Source organism: Coturnix japonica, chromosome 7 (assembly GCF_001577835.2).
Source record: "Coturnix japonica isolate 7356 chromosome 7, Coturnix japonica 2.1, whole genome shotgun sequence".
NCBI lineage: Eukaryota > Metazoa > Chordata > Aves > Galliformes > Phasianidae > Coturnix > Coturnix japonica.
The window spans coordinates 15,293,873-15,311,906 of record NC_029522.1 but is presented as its reverse complement, the minus strand read 5'-3'; positions in this window follow the sequence as shown (position 1 = coordinate 15,311,906).

Genomic DNA, 18,034 nt, shown 5'->3' with positions numbered 1-18,034 from the left:
GTCTTTGGAGTTACTCTGATAACTATACTTCACACAAGCACAGTCAACATTTCAGAGTTTCTGTAGAACTCTGCTTTTACCACTTAAAAAATATAACCTCTGCCAAAGCAACAAACTATATACACTCTTAGAGAATCCTAGCACTTAATTGAACTTAATGCTTCTGAAAATTACACCTATGAAGGGAAAAACATTAAAACTTTAATAACTACTGAACAACAAAGCATCATGAGGACTGACATCCTTGATCTTCTGGCTCATCTGGCCCAGCAGCAAACCTGACAGCTTCCTGAGGAAGAGTGCTACACACTTGTAGTGTGAACCCAAACAAAAATGGATGGTTTTCTCAGAGAAATAATGATGATATCACCTGATGAAGTAGAAGGCCAGCTATCAAAAGTCAGGCCTCCTTGCTTTGATCTCCTTTAAAGTCCTGACTTCCAGATAGATGAGAATGCATTCTTAATCATGTTTCCTTCAGTAATTAATGCTGATAGTGTTATTTAGCAAAGGTGAGGTGACCCAGATAAATTACCATGAATATATTTTTGTTTGATTACACTGGGAGAGCATCTTAAGTCAGGAGATGGAACTTAACCATTATACTTCAGATCTTCTCATCGCAGCTAGTGCGCAGGTAGCCCCACCTTTTTAAACAGCATGAGGAGGAGCAGAGAGCAAAGCTCTAGACAGATTATAACTCATACTGGTAGTTCTCTGTATTTTACACTTGATTTGAGAATTACTTTAAAGATCCACAAAATGGCAATTGGTATCACAAACAGAATTACAGAACTATTTCACATATGTAAAATGAAGATATTTTAAGAGTAATCTGATCTTGTATTTATTTCTCATCATTAAATATGAACCAGAGTTAGAGAAGAGAGGGCAGAAATGGGCTTGGCAAGGACAGTATCATTTTGTTTGCAATGTTCCAGAAGATAATTCCCACCCTGCGTGATCCTTGTACAGAACTAGATATTTCCACAGTTCCATCTGCAATCCTTTTTCTCCATTTTCCAAATGCAAAGCCATCTTACCCAGGAAAAGCACACACCAGCATTCTCTCCAAATATAAGAAAGTATTATCTTCTCTTTTCTTACCATATGTGAAAGCTTCTGTAGAATTCTCACTGTTTTCCCTGTTTCTAAAGCCATTATTTTGCCCTACTGAGCTTTTCCTGCCTCAGTCAAGGCCAACTTCTTCACTTTCCTCCCACTGATATTTTTCACCTGCTTGAACAAATCCCTTCTGCTATTTATCAATCTGTGCTCTTTCATCTCACATGCTAGCAGACACCAGTGGTCTCTTTGCCAGCTCTAAATCTCCCAGGCTCATTAGTCCTCTTCTCCGCCCTTGATCTTCATCTCCTTCACCTTTGTGATTGTCTTCCACATGCTTTCTGATATCTGTGACTTTCCAGAAACCTTTTCCCTTAGCACTGCAGTACTTCTGCTTTCTTCTGTGACCATCTCCACATGATCCTCTAACCCTGCAGTATTTCTTGTTATTGCTGTAAACTGCTCACCTTGTAGTTTGCTTGCAGGTCTGCCAACCCTTGGCTTCTGAGGGATCAGGCTATTTCCTTTGTTATTTCCTGACCAAGATGTTCCATCTTTCTGCCTTCCACCCCATGCATCAGTCATCCTACTTTGTTCTTGTACACCTCTCCAACACATAAATCCCAGAGCTTTACTAAGATGTAATTGTTCATATCTTCCCCTTACCATCTGGTGAAATCAAAGTGACCAAATTTTCACATATCAGCTGTTTTTATCAAGTGCAAGAAAGCTATTGTTTTATTTATTTCCGAATTTTGAAATAATATTTAGTGAGCGATACCGCTGCATTAAGCTGCCTCCTCTCTTAAGTAAGAGGACTTAAAAAATATTACCCACCACTGTTTCCTGTTTAAACTCACCAGAACTTCCTCATAGATAACGAAGAAAGAAATTTGTTTCTTCATGTTCATGTTTTTAGTGCTGCAGCTGTTTGGAAGGGTCATTCCCACTGCTATGAAGAACAGATCTCACCATAAGCTTTAGACGTGAACTTTTTTTGCAACATTGAATTCCAAACTCAGGGGTAATGGAATAAATAAATGTCCATGCCTGCTCAATAACTTTACCTCTAGCAACAGGGCTTCTGACTAACAACCACCTGACTGCACTCCCAGCGCAAACTGCTTTTTAACTCTGTAGCAGGACTATAGTAGTTTATAAAACAAACTCTTTAAGCTGCTAATATTAATGCAATGAAATCACCAACACAGTAATTTTATCTTTCCAGATAAAACAACTTCTGCTGAGCCACAGGAAGTCACAAACAATAATACAGACAACCATTCTCAGAAAACCTCTTCCACCACCACATATAGAAGTCAACTAGAGACCACTCATTGATTTGGAGTAGGTCCTAATTAGTTGGGAACAGCATGCGCTTGCTCCAGCACTCAGGGGATGAAACGGTTTGTTAGCAGAGCACATTGTTTTGATTAGTGGTCTAATGAACTAACGCCTCAAATTAGCAGGAAATGCAGCATCTGGTCAGCATTTCATTGCTTCCTTAGGCCCCAGTTCCACCTTAGTACCCCCTCCAACTCTCCTGTACCATATCCCAATACACAAGAAAATGGAAGGAAGCATTTACTATCAAGAGAAAATAAAAATAGAGTTAATATTTTAATTACAAGAGAAAAGAAATAAGGGGTTGCTGAGTTCATTCATTATTCATTCATGAATCTATTTGTATCCAGCAGTACTTTTCATTGACATTTACATACTAGAATACATAGAGATGTTGTCTCTGAGCAAATAATTTCACTAGTTTCTAACGTTCCTCCTGCTCTGATCCCTACCCAAAATTATTCTAATCTATAGCGATTCCATATTTCCACACAGCTTGACAGTTTGATTATTTAAGTACTCATTCAGTGTACTAAGGACCGTAATCACCCCTTTAAAAACATGAAGCTCTCTATAAGGCCTCCAATGTCTGAAATACATAAGGATCATCACCATCATAATAGCGTGGCAGCTGTGCTTCCTGTAAGCCAGAAAAGTTGGTCCTATATACAACAGACACACCTCAGCTACTGTGTGCCATCTGCCTAGTTAGCGGTTAGGCAGTCACAGCAGATAGAAACAGCTGCTCCTGACAATGTGAAAAACATCAGTACTTCCTTAAAGGCTTTGGCAATGTGGATAAACAATTTCAGTGAAAAGAATATTTTAAATTGCTGCAAATTTTCGATGCAACTGCTATTATGCAGCACACCACAACAAAGTGATTACACTCAGTAGAATGGATTTTGTTCTGCAACTTTAAGAGGTTGTTTCTGTTATGTTTTTTGGTTTGTTTTTTTTTTTTTAAACAAATTTTTTGCAGAATATCAATTAACGAAGCACAGAAATCATTGTCCTGGATAAGGAGGTTTCATGATTTTCTTCCTCTCTCTTATTATTTCAAGGAAAACAATTTTTAGCTTTTTCACTTATTTATTTATTTATTGTGGACTACATCTTGTGCTCTTTATTTAGGTTATTGACACGAAGACTGGGTTTCTGTCAATACCATTTATTTTGGCCTACAGCAACATTATTATTTATAATAAAGCAAAACATCATTACGCATTTACCACTGTGGGGATGGAGGGTGCTTGGAAACAGAGAGGGGGGTAATACTTGCTCTTAGCACCCCTGTGCCAAAGGGTGAATTTTGTTTGAGTAAACGTTTCCCAATGTAATAAATAGGACGGCATGCAATAGAGCATGGATGAATGGCTATGTGCTATGCAAACAATTCACATCAACATAGTTTTCTTCTTCTCCCTTTTTTTTCCTTATATAGAAATGGGAAAAGTCTAAGGGTCTTACTCTGGAATTAATCCATTCCCACTGCAGGTTCTATGCCCACTCCTGCTATCAGAGCTATCTGTTGCAGCTGGTTGCTGGCAGGAGGAATGGAACATTTAAAAGTTATCTCTTCCCTGCCTAACCAGGCATATGGGAGCAGCCACACCCTTCCTGAGTGGTCACAGTCTGAAGATGGAGAAGCAGATCACTATGAGTAGGCCCCAGAAGTGTGGAAGTCAGCCACAGAAACAGTTAGCAGGACAGATTCCACCTCAGAAATTATTAACGAAATAAAGCATGTGTTTAAAATAAAACAAACAAACAAAACAAAAAAAACACAGTGCTGTCTGGAAACATTACTCAATTGCATTTTATATTTTGAATGTATTAAACTTTCAAGCTATCCATAACAAACACGAGTTTTTATATTAATTGTGAGCAGATCAGTAATTGGAGACAAATTAATGAGAAACCTGCTGTCACACTATAGCATAGTTTTTTAATGGATGTCTTTAAACATTTGGACAAAATATCTACGTATTTTTAAATGGTAGTTCTTTAACTGGTAAATGTAATTATCTGACTCTAAAGCAAAAAATATAAAAGGACAAAAATGGGTTGAATCAAAATACTCTGTCATTGCCAGACATAAGCTACAGAATATCTTTTCAACAATTGAAATTATTCTTTATTTTCTGCTTTTAAAAATGCATTAGTGTAATTGCTCTGCAACAAATTACCTTCTGTGCTATAAGTGTGGCTACAGCGTCCCTTGCATGTACATCAATTGTGCATATTGTCACGATGTTCTGATGATCACCAGGGGTGAATTCCCCTAACAGCATGTTTATAAGGGCATTCACTTGAGCAATCTGCAAAACAATTATATTTCAATGGAGATATTACACTGTGGGGGGAAAAAAAACCACTATTATATGTCAAGTGCTAAATGAAACAGTTGTAGAACCAAGACATATTTATTGGTGCTTTTAATCAAAGCAAATAAATTCTGCAAACTAATAATGGTGTTGTTTTCTTACAATTTTAATTTGACTTTTTAGTAACAAAAATATGCTTTTCAGCTGGTGCCTTGGTCTCAGTCTCAGAACTCATAAATAGTTGTCTCAAATTGCACTCATACTGCATCCTCAGAAGTATGCAAAAGCTACCAGGTATTTCAATTAGCACATATATACTTACACATACCAATTTCAAAATGGTCACAACACAAGGCATATTTACTACAGGGAATGCAGGGAAAAAAAAATATTCTGTTTGAGGCCTGACACAATGCCTGTTTTATGTGAGAAGAACAGGAAATTCAGGTTAACCAAACCATCCAATGGATCCCTGAACAGCCTCCTTCACCAGATTTCTAGGATATTCATCATCCTGATGGAAATAGTGACACTGAAAAGTTGTCCCACAGTGCCTACTTCCACAGCCCAGGAAGCCACTGGCAGTCACCATAGGTTAGTTTTATTTCAAGGCATCTGGATATCTTACTATAAAACCATAGCACTGCAATTAAAAAAAAAAACAAAACATTACATGATGTTATGAACATCACAGACTTTGTCTTGTTGCTTCTGAAGATCAGTCTTGCCAAAAGTGCTTCCAAAAAACCCAAGACATGCAGACATAAAACCTTTTGTAGACTGGATGACTGCATTTCAGAGCCCTGGAGGCAGATGGACTTATATTTTATTTCCAGGCTCTGCATTTGAGTTAGTTATGATGGGAAAATCCCTACTGTGTTGTGGCAACAGAGCTCTCAGCTCCCTTGCTGGTGCGGCGAGTGCCGTGGACTCCCTTGCTAGTGCAGAATGAAGGACCTTTATTGTAGGTGCTTACAACCTTTTATACCTGCATGACAACAACTGGTCACATGTAGGAGCCAGGCGCCTTGTGTGTATTTACATCTGGCTCAAGTTACTGCTGAGCTTTTTTACTCATTAGCAATATAATGACTTTCTTTATCCCACACCTTGTCAAATATACCATAATCTGCTGGTGTTTACCTGCTTTCTTCATTACCAGTACAGAGTAGCCTGTGAAGGTCACAGAAATTCACAGAGAGCAGGATGAGAGTCACTGGGCTCAGGTATGCTTGTATCAAATTTTTCCTCCCTCCCGAAGCTCTGACAACAGCCAGAAAATAGAATATAAACCTAAGAGACAGAATTCAAAGTAAAATTCACCCAGATCACAACTCAGGTCCTCAAAGGAAAAAAATAGCTACAGATCCACAAGAGGGATAAAATCCCTAAATTTTGTTTTTTCTCAGTACACTCACTACACAAAAAACATGGCTCACACCCTTCACAATGTACAACAGTGACTGGATTTATAGCCTGTGTTCCCTACCAATATGAAAAGAATGATTGTGGTTGCCTACATCCAAAGACACAGCAGTGGATCACTGTTCATATTACTCATTGATTGCATTTAATTTGGCATCAGTGAAACAACTGCAGCTCTGAAAAGGTTGAGCTCTGGGCTATTATGAAGTCTAAATTAACTCTCATCACTTGAGTGAATGATCCATTCACGCCAAGGTCAAAATCACTATCTGAGCAGTATGGGAAAGATGACACTACAGCCGACTGACCTGCAGTTGTGTCTGGATTTTCATTATTTTCTCATACAATTTGGACATTGCTGAAAACATTCAATTACCCATTTACTGTGAAAAATAAAAATCTTTGTGGAAAAATTGTAAAATTCAATCTATCCATCTTTTTCCCCTTCCTTTGCTACGTGGGTTCAGAGAAAAGTCCGAGAGCTGCATGCGAGTGAATGACTGAAGTTGGTGTGGCCCACAGATCAGACACCTGAACACACTGGTGAGAAAGGAGAACAGGGAAGAAAGGACGCTAGTAGGTGCTTGAGAGAAACAGAGACTAAGGTCTCCCAAAATTAACAAAGCTCTTTCCCTGGAGGAGGAAATTTATTCATTATTGTTTCCTCTTATATCCCCACTTTCAGCTGATCAAATATGCATCTACATGTGGTAGGATAACCTGAAATGTTTGTATGTTTGTTTTTCCTGAATAGTGATTAATAGTTAAAATAGAAAATCTCTTACAGAACTCTTTTTTTAACAGCCACTTGTAAAGGTCAAAACTTTAAATTTTTAAATCAGCATTAGATTCTGCATCCAGCTGCGCTATCCTGAGTTAAGTTCTGATCCTCCACTGCTCTAGGCATCCAGTGTTTCAGACTGCACACCACTGCAGTGTGAGCATCATTTAATACTGGTGTCTGGCAGAACTGTAGGAAGACAACATGGTATGTCAGTGGTAATACAGATCTAGTGGCAAAGTCCCCTTGTGGAGGAGTGGGAAATAAAAACAAAACACTATACTTACATGCCCAGGTCCAGGAGTGCCTACAAGGGAGAGGCAAAGAAAGAGTGCATGCAAGAATGGTGCTTTGTAAATCTGGCAGACAGTCCTAAGATGGGCAACAAAGAGCCACATTTTCCTCCAGACTTCCCGCCCCCAGTGCTGCCTATCTGGCTCCAAACTTAGGACAGCTGGAACTTCTCCTTTTAGAAGCAATAGCTAGCGTAATCCAGAGGAGAGTCTATGTTTGCTAAAATTATTTGCCTCACGTCTTTCTAATTCAGTAGAACATTATGCAAGAAAACACATCACTAGATAATTGGACCTGTTCTTCACAAAGCATTGGTCTTTGAAAAGTATATATACACCAGATTCTTATTCTCGTCGAATGCAAGATCAGTAACACTGTCAAATAAGTTTATCACTTTGCAAACTGTTGACAAACATCGAAGAAATCCAGAGTTAGAATTACCTGCATTTAGCTGAGCACAGCAATTACAGAACGCAGTCATCTAGGATGAAAAGTTCCCCTACTTTCAGTAACTTCACTTAGAAATGTTTTTCAGTAAGTTTATCACAGAGAGAAACCAGAGCTACGGAACCCAGTTCCCAAACAGTCTGTCGAATCTTTCCGATCAAGAGTGAGAAAGGAAAATGAATGAAGCACATTTTAGGAGTCCTTTTAGAAATATCAGGTTTTTTATGTTAGAAAGATCATAGTTGTTACTGAAGGAACTAAATCAGCTTCAGGTTAATGACAAAATGAAATCAAAACCAAACAGGGTCTATTCTTTCTATACTGCAAGCTTCCTATAGAACCATTGTCTAAACAGCCATCCAAAATACAGGAAGAAAACTCTCTAACTCCAAACTTGTGTTAGAAAGCAGCTTTCCTTTATTCCTCACGTTTTTTATCAGGCAACTTGACAAATCAAGCACGCTCTCTCAGTGTTCAGGTTCTACATTTAAACAGTTAATATATACATATGTAGTACATTGGTTTACATATTCATTCTTTCCCAAGAATTCATTAATATATGCTAATATCCCTCTGTGCATGCGCAGTTGCATCTAGGGTGGTTGTATGACCACTTACTTTATCCCCATTTTTCCATCATTAGCTTCATCACAGAGACTTTTGGCTGACCTTCAGGTGTTTTTCCCTGTTCTGGCAAACTTCCATTGCTTGCTAGGCCATAACGAGCAACTTAATACATTAGTGCACTCTAATCCAAAACAATATATGAGAAACCCGAGGAAGAAGTACTTGCACCTGGTGGATGCAAAGACAAAAGTAGACTATTTTGACTCCAGTTCTTCTTTTGAAGCAGGATCATTGAGGCAAACAGGGCTGTTCACACAAAGTTGAAATAAAAAAATTTAGAGCTAGCACTCATGTTCCTTTTGCTAAACTAATGTGCTGGTCCTTAAACTAGTATACTGATCCCTATAGCTAAACAAACCAGCCTATATCAAAATAGGGTGTTTGAGATCACCAGACAAAAGAAGCTGCAAAATTGAAAGTACTTCCATAATTTTAAGGTCCTCAGCATTTTCAAAGTGTGTTTAAGTCTAAAGGACTAATATACAAAACAGCTATGAGATCTAGAATCCCATCAATTCCGATGTCACTGAAATAAGTCAAACTAGTTCAGCACACATGCATGCATGGCAAATCTTCAAAATACAAAGGAGTTGCTTCTGTCTTTCTGCTTTATGTCTGAAGTGTGTCTATAACAAAACTATACTCTTGGTAAAGGGTTCACCAGAAAGAACATATTTTCTCCAGATGGATTTGTGTTATTTTAAGTCACAGTATTCCCAACTCATTTCTATGAAACATTCTTGGTGCTTCCATTTTTAGATAAGTTCCTTGAAAGTTACATTGTCTTGATAACATACTAAGGTTATTTGAAACATTCAAAATGAACTCTGCATTGGTGATGGGAGATTTGTAATTAGAAATGGAGTGCTGGTTTCCAATAGATTATAGTCCAAATAAAAGAGCACTGACTCAAGACTTATGTATTTACAAAATTTCTGCAGATTTCTGATGAGCCACAGAACCTCTTTTTGGTTCTCCATTGGAGAGACAACAGCAATTTCCTGTCCAGCGGGTAAAAAAAGACTGAAATCCTCACTACCCTGAATTCAACACCAAATTTTCACTGAACTTTACAGTGGCTGAACTCAGTGGCACCAAAAGCCATAGATAGGCTTCGCATTAGGAAGAAAACAGTAATCTTTTTATTTGTTTTAACTTTTCGTTTCTAGACCAATTTCCCACCTTAATTATGAAAATAAAGGCAGATGTCTGAAATAAAATAATAGTGATAAAAACCTAATTCAATTCACTTAATATAAGCAGTCACTTAGTGTATGGGAAATTGATAATCACAGCCTGAACCTCTGATTAATCAGCTGAGACAAGTATTGGGTCAGCTGTGGGAGCACAGGTGAGAGTAATTTAGCTGTGCTCCCGGAAGGGGTGGAGCTTGACTCCACCTCCTCTAGACCTCGGCTGATTCGCCCCTCCCCCCCCCTCCTCCAGCCAAGGCATCGGTATTGGTGAGTTTTCCTTTACAAATAACCTTTTGAATTATCTTTGCTACCATCTTCATATTATTCAACCTTACACTTAGAAATCATCTTCAAATTTCAAAGTGCTTTTTTGAGGAACATAGTCATTCTGACTGTTAGAGGAGAGGGAAATGTAACGCAGTAAGACACGTCAGCAAGACAGAACTGCACCTAGGGAAAAGAATTCACATTCTCAATTCCAGAAAAGAGCACACAGTTCATTTTTTGACAGCTCCCTGAGGTGACATCCAAAGAGAAAAACCAGAGCATTTCATAGCTGACCCAATGGTATTAAAAGTAAATGCAAACTAAAACTAGCCTAATACATGTTACTCTTAAAAAACATTATATTTTAGATCTACATATATAAATTACAATTTTTTGTTGTGCTTGGGGCAGTAGGGTTGTCTGCTGTAGACCAGTCATTGCAATGCTGAGTTTCTCAAATTGCTGTGAATAGCTGATGATGTCACTCTGTTATTCCTTAGAGAAAAGAGGATCATATAGATGTTCCATAATGATTCTGACTTTAGAATTTGTTTAGAGCTGTGAATGTCCACAAATATCCATCATTATGATTTTAGGCTACTCAGAGAGAATAAAATAGAGATTAGCACAAAGCAGATTACTCTCAAAGTACTCTCAGCAATTATCTAAATACATATATTATATTGCAAACCTTAAATTATGATGATACCTGCTCATATCTCAAAATATGAATGGAAGTAAGACTTTTTCTTTCAGTTGCATAGAGTACAAAGTCAGAACACAAACATTACTGTTTTGCTAAATGATGAGTTCCAAATTTTGAGATTTCTTTAACTTCAACCATTTCCAGATTTCTAACCATTGACTCAAAAGCAACACACACATCCCAGCCCCATAGTGCTTTGACAAGTCTTCATTTCTTATGCAGCAGACAGACAGTTGAAAACACTAAGGCAGGATGAGTGACAAACAGAAGCAAGCAGGCTAGCGAATGCATCTTGGAGTCTGACTTCTGAATCTCACGTGAAAGCCAGCTGGGTAATTTCCTGATTACTAAAGGAAAAAATGAATTCAGAAGGATATTTTCAGAAGTACTTTAAGGTTTGGGAGTTCAATCCTGTAATACTTGTTTCCCCAATTTCTGAGCTACTTTGAGTTCAAAAGCTCTCTAATGAAGGGAATTTAACAAGCAACAGGCTTCTACATAATGCAGAGTACTCAGAACAGGAGAGATTATTTCAAGTAGGAAAACACCGTTCATTAGGGAAATGATCACATTTGCAAATGTTCTGAGCTCCATCTCCATGTGTTCAACATTTGTTTCCATGGAGTTTTCATCCAATCTTTAATACTTGTCTATGAAATTTAAAAAATAAACAAACAATTTCTACAATGTTCTAAGCAAAGCCTTATGCAAGTAAAAATTAAAGGAAGCTTTTGAACTCATCAGCAGGTGAATATTTATAAATACATATGGTATACAATGTCCGTTTCAAAATTAAAGACCTAGTGATGCTGAAATTTAATCTAAGAGGATTTATATTCTTTGTTCTTAGTGCTAGAATGCTGCTTGTTATAAGGAAAGAATCCCTGCTCAAATTTCATGGATTTCATTTCTTTTTCCCTTTTGTTCTCAAAGTTTTGAACACACTTTAAATGTACTATTGGACCAGTTTGCTTTCTATATGATGCCTTTTCAGTAGCATTAACTGACAAGTGAACTGCAACAAAACAGAACAATAACTGTTCTTCTGAAGCTTGAAATACAAGTATCTTTAAGTATTTTTAAGTTATTAAAATACTTTCCTGCTTTCCTTGAGGATGGATTTGTCTCAAGAACTTCAAAGAGAATTCAATGAAAGTAAAAGTTTGGGACCCCTGGAAACAGAAAATGAAAGTATACTGATGCAGGGAAAACATGTAAGGGATGATTCCAAATAAAACAGCATCTTTAAATGGGATTTCTCATTTGGAAATAATAACACTAAAAAAATCTCTCAATTGAACATCTCTTCTGGAAAAATCACCTGGAATTTATGTTCAGTAAACAGCACTGCAGTACTGCTACTTTGAATAATGTACTGTGCTGGTTATAGCTGCACCAAATACGAAGTGATTAATCCTGAGAAATTACTCATCTATGTAACTACTGTAGTGGACACTTGAACAAGATGTACAACTAAAATTCTAGATAACTTCCACATGTAAATGAGTGCATTAGTATCTGAACGCCCACCTGACATTTAGAAACAGGGCTTTGATTTGAGACTAAGGACTAATCCAATTCAAAACTTGCATATAAGTCTTAAGTATCTCAAATTCCTATTAACCAAAGAGAATTACATGCAAAATCCCCCTGTAACTGCAACTCTGTTGCAATGGTGAAGTCTAATTACAGTACAAGATAATAAAGCTTATAAAACCTATTTAAAAATAAGATGTGGGTTCCATTGATTTTCAAGCTTATATCAACTTCCATTTAAACAAACTGAACTACATTTGGTTCATTGGAAACAAAAATAAAAACTCAGGAAGAGCTCTTGCTTCCTAATCTTGTCAGGCACTCTGTTTCATCTGAACAGAGGGAGCATTTCCTATTATTCCACAACAATACCTTCAACTCTGAGGTAACTCTGTGCACTCACGGACATTAAAATAAATTTTGTCCTCTCCTGGAGGCTGAATGGTTTGCGTACAGCTGCAATTACCTCTGAGGAAAAGCTGGTGAAAAAGGAAACCCGTGATGATCACTGAAAGGAACTCCTGTCATTCCAAACAAATACAAGTGAAGCTGGAAGCCAGATTAGCAACTTAATCATAAACTATAAGTCAATAGAGAGGATTCCGTTATAATCCATCCAAGGACAGGTTTTCGTAGTTCTTGTGTTATAGAATAGGAGTTCTGCAAAGGTTATTCTTCTAGGGGATTATTAAGTGGCCATTTTGAAACCTTCTTTCTTCAAGCTAAAGGGAATACGGCAGAAATCAAGAGAGAGTTGTAAAATTTCCTGAAAGACACCATGAGGAACAGCCCACCAGGAACCATGTTACCATTTGAATCTATAATAACGTGCATTTAGGTTTGGAATTTCTCCAACTTCAAACTGATTTGCAACATTTCATAAAAATTAAAAATTCAAAAAAACAACAAAAACCCACACATTGTTTCCTCCTTGATGACCTCTGAAACATTTCAGCTTTGGGCACTTTTTACAGCCATGCACAACAATTTTCAGAGCATAAAATAAATAAACAATAGATCCCATACCCCAGCAGAGCTAGTAAGTACCATTACAAAATCACTATCATTCACTGTCAGATACTGAAAAGGTACAAACTGAGGCAAGCAGTGTGACCCCCATGGGTGCACATGGTGCTATATGAGGCTTTTTCCTCTCACTACTCTTCATTGCTTGTTTGTGCAGACACCACTAATGAATTTCCATCCAAAGAAAGATGAGAATAACAAACTATAAGCACTTATGTTGCAAGGCAAGTTAAACCTAATCTGAAGTCTAAGCTTCTAGTATTTTACAGTTCACAAACAGAATAATCTCTGATTTTTTCTTAGTTCTCAATTAGTCCAAGTTCACAGGTTCAGAATACTTGAGTAAAAACTGCACATTTCAAAGTTCCTTCTACAGCCATTCACTCTGCATATGTGCTAAGCTCAAGGCATGTTCAGAGTCTGTTCTGTGTTCAAGTCTATTCTATTTATGACATATTCTCATACCTCTGTGGTGTTTCCGGATCCTGCCCATTCAAGAACTGAGTTGCAGACATGGGAATCAAGCCAGATTCTTTCTTGTGGCAACAGATGGTGGTAGCATGCCTAGAAAATGGAATGCTGTCAGTTACTCAAATCCTTGTTCCGTTACTGCACAACCCTTAGAAAGACTAGATTTTTTAATTTTATTTTATTTGTACCACAGCCTATGACTGTATTACTTTGTTATTGACAAGTCATGCTTCTGTAAATAAGTGCTATAAAGCACCTAGGGCATTTAAAGCTTGCTCGGCTAGATTTGTACTGTCATACAGATGATGATTATATTCATTTCTTTGAAAAATGCTCCAAGATTTGTGGATGAAAAGTAGGGATTAACTTGACATCATCATTTTGTCCAATTAAACTGCTTTGAAAACTGAATTTGAAAGATTTGCCTCACCCACAGAATTTGTGCTTCTGAAGTTACTGTTGCTGTAAAACAGCTGCAGTTCTAATCACACATTTATTTACTTGTGGGAATCCTTTCACACTCAACGTCTCTTCAGTACTCTACTTCTGCATCAATGAACCTCTGGCTGTCCAATACCCACCGTCATAGGAAGATGCATTCTACACCTGCTGCCCCAAGTCACCAGGAAATCATCCATAACAATAAAATAAAAAAAATTAAGAGATGAATGTATATGCAGCTAAAGAAATGTGAAGAAATTAAAAAGAAAGACACTTATATCTATCAGTATTTTATGATCTTTTCTATTTGTCCTATCACCTAGCTAAAAGATCTACAGGATTTTACATAATCAGTGTATTGCACATGCTCAGTCATTCCCTTGATGTCCGTTCAAATTCAACTTTCTCTCTTCTTTAAGCAAATCCTATGGTTTCTATAGCCTTTGCCCAGATACTGAGAAAATATTGACTGCCATCTCCTTGCTTTCAGAACTTTGAAAAAGGAGAGGCAGTGCCTTTTTCTATTCACTAGATGAACAGAAGTGTGTTAACAAGCTTTTTGCTTAATTTTCTTAATTGTTAATAATTTCCTTAATTATTCACAAATTATATACAACATAGGAAGTACACAGTAATTCCAGCTGTTGATGGGGGGGGGAAGGCAAGAAGGGATTCAGTTCTCAGTATTTCATCATATCTCTCTCAATATATATCACGAGTTTCACATACACAGACAAACCATACTTTGCATGAGGTGATGAGCAAGAATAACATACATCACACAATAATTTCTTTATCTGAACATAGCAGTACCCAGAAAACTTTGAGATAAGCACAGATGCACTTGGATTTTGAAGTGTAGTATGACCAAATGGACCTTGATAGTGTCCCTTTGCACTGACCGTTTGGGCAAAATAAGTAAGAAACAAATTAGTAGGAGTAGATAATTTCCCAGGAAGAGCTACCAAGCCTTAAATGTAAGAATGGTGTAAGAAAAAGTCTAAACACACATTATGTCTGCAAAAGGAATAACTATAATGACCTTCATATCTTTTCCTGCTGTGCCTTCCCCTAAAATGCCTGTGGAGGTCAGTAACGCATAAAGTTGATAGGCGACTGTGAGTACCAGGTCCATGGAATTTACTGACGATGGAATCTTTCCTTCACAAATAAACAAAGGTCTTCTCACTGTCAACGCTTCACAGAAAACTGCTGGAGGAGTCATACATTTGTTAATAGTGCTATGGCTAAGCATATACAAATTTAAGACATATACACACACTGCTTTCACACACTATTTTAAACACACAAAGACTGTAAATGAACTTTAAGGCAAGACAAAGCAGATTACCTCTGTCCCAGAGAGTCTGCTCAGAGTACAGTATTGAACTGTACTGTTTAATAGCCCATCGTATCAATGAAAGAAGAAAATCAATCTGACTTTTTTCTACTTTGCTACTTACCTTTACAGTGAATGAGATCTTTGCTAAGCAAACCAGTCAAACAAGCTCTTTTTCAGATAGATAAGAGAGCAAAACATTCTGTATATTTGGCTGGAGCAGATACAAGGCAGAACCAAAACCTGAGAACTGCAGCAAAAATACAAATAAATATTTCATGCAATTTATTAGAAATAAAATATTAAGCAACACTTCATCCTCAATGTGTACATATATAATTCCATTTCCTGAGTCTAGCATACAAATGCACCTATATTAGGCTGTAAATGTTACCCACGCACAGCCTTGAACAAGCAGCTTTTGTTACCAGCTACTTCTGGTTGTGAATGGATGCTCATTAGTAACACAAATGCATAAGCTCTTTGTATATGGAAAGGAATAAACATCAGCTTACAGAAGGTAGAGTTTGTTACAAAGATGTTAAGAGATTTGGTTAAAATCTGTGTGTGGGTATTTACATTTATTGTTATCAGGAAAAGAATGCGCTTGCTTATCTCAAGTTACTTAGGTAAGATGATTCAAGAACCTAGTTAGAACAAGCAAAACCAGTTCAACATAGGGTCAGTGGAGATCTAGCTAAGAGTCAGCAGTCCATAACATCTAATTAAACCTGTCCTAAAGGGGACATCTATGTAGGTTATTCTGAAAGTAATGCCTCCTATTTATTTCCATGGAAACTATGACAGAGAGTACAATAACTCTATTTGAGAGTGCTCATTTTCAGCTTCGAAACACTATTTTTCAACACAGTTATATAGCTATGCATTTTGGCCAGCTCTGAACAAGAACCTGCATGCCATCAGAATCTGCATGGCCATCTAGAAAGTGGATCATATTTCACATCACTGTCATCACTGCTGAAACACACCACCCACCATTTCACTGTGCTCACATCCCCAGGATTTGGACTCCATAAACTCTGATGAATGTCAGTGGGTGCCATTTTTTCTACATGGACACACCTTTGCTTCCATTCTGTCAAACTGCCCTTCTGCTTCCATCTGTCTCATGGCAATAAAATATAGAGGAACACCACTGGGAAGGTACAGTCTCATCTGTCTCTGATGTTATGGGCCAATGGAATAAAATAGGAGAAGCCCTCATAAATTGCTCAGATGAACTGCACCCAGAAAGTCCTCATTTCTCTCCACTGACTGCAAAAACAGTCTGTAATGACTACTTCAGGTGTCAATACTGTATTTAGCCCAACTTTACAAACTGTCTAGCTGCCACTTGATACTTGGATGCTTCTGTATTATCAAGAGAAAACACGTTAATTAATCTTACACCTACTTTAAGACATGCTGATTCATACAAGCCTGTTCCATCAAAGTCCTTTGCTAGTGGGTTTACAGGAGGACAAAGGCTCTTCCAAACTAACAAACCTCAAACAAGTATACATCCTTTCCACGATTCTTTCTGGCTCTCATATTGGGAAATATACTAAAACAGCAGCTCCATTCTAGTCATAATAAATAATGGGATATCCCATCTGTGAAAAAAAATATTTGAAGCAATGCCACTAAAGACTAAAAGTCTTGATATAATCCAGCCCTTAGAAACCCTGTATTCAATTCAGTTTGCAGTGGTTCTTTTCTATCTGGACAAGTCACCATACTATGAGGTGATCTGTGTTCTGACCTTCAGTGATCAGCAATGACCATTCCTTCAGAGGAAAATAGTTGAAAACATCTTGTAGCTGAAGAATCAGATTCCCGGATTAACAGCTACTGTGAAGCAGTTTACTTTTTTTATACAGTGCTTCTGTTTGCTATAGAAAAATATAAATATACCAAGGAGAATTTCATAGCATTGCTTTTCCAGAACAAGTGACAGTAATACTTTTTCAAGTAAGTAGAATTTGCAGTTAATTTTTGAAAAGCAGAAGAGTGATGCCACAAGCTAAGATTTTTTATGCTTTACATCCTTACATCTGCTTTACTGTAATTCTTGCAAGCCTAAGCAATGTAAAATGTGAGAGCTTCATTTTGAAATCAGATATCCTTACTAAATCCCTCATCCTTTCATTAAACTATTACAAACAAATATTTATGTAATGTGTGTTAACACACACAAAGAGGCAAAGCAGTAAGAGAAGGAAAGCAAAGTTTCTTTTCTGATTTCTTCATAGAATGTTTTACTACCAAGTTTCAGAATTCCAGTCTTTCAAAAAGTTGAGAGGGAAAAATAAAATACTTGAAAATAGTAGAGTAAGAGTAAAGAAAGATCATCTAACAGCACATTCATCTTTGCCCACCATCTGCTTTCTCTTAATTTCATTTTGCCTGCTTTTCAATAATTTTTGCTTACGTGTGCATAAATAATCTAAATTTGTGCTGTAAAATACACTAATATTCAAATGAGAAAACAGGGGGCTTCCTTAATGTATGCTGTAACCACAAGAAACAGAGGAGAAATGAAAGGGAATAAGTTTCCATGGCTCTTTTTCCCTCCAACCATCTAAGCGATCTCTAAATTCAGAAAAAATAAACAATAACAAACATCTGAAACTCTTTATGCTTTTCTCTTCATGGACGTTCTCTCTTCTCCTTCCTTAAATGAAGGCAAATAATGGGAAGAGGCCTTTACATTTCAAAGGATACCGCATGACACAGGCTTTA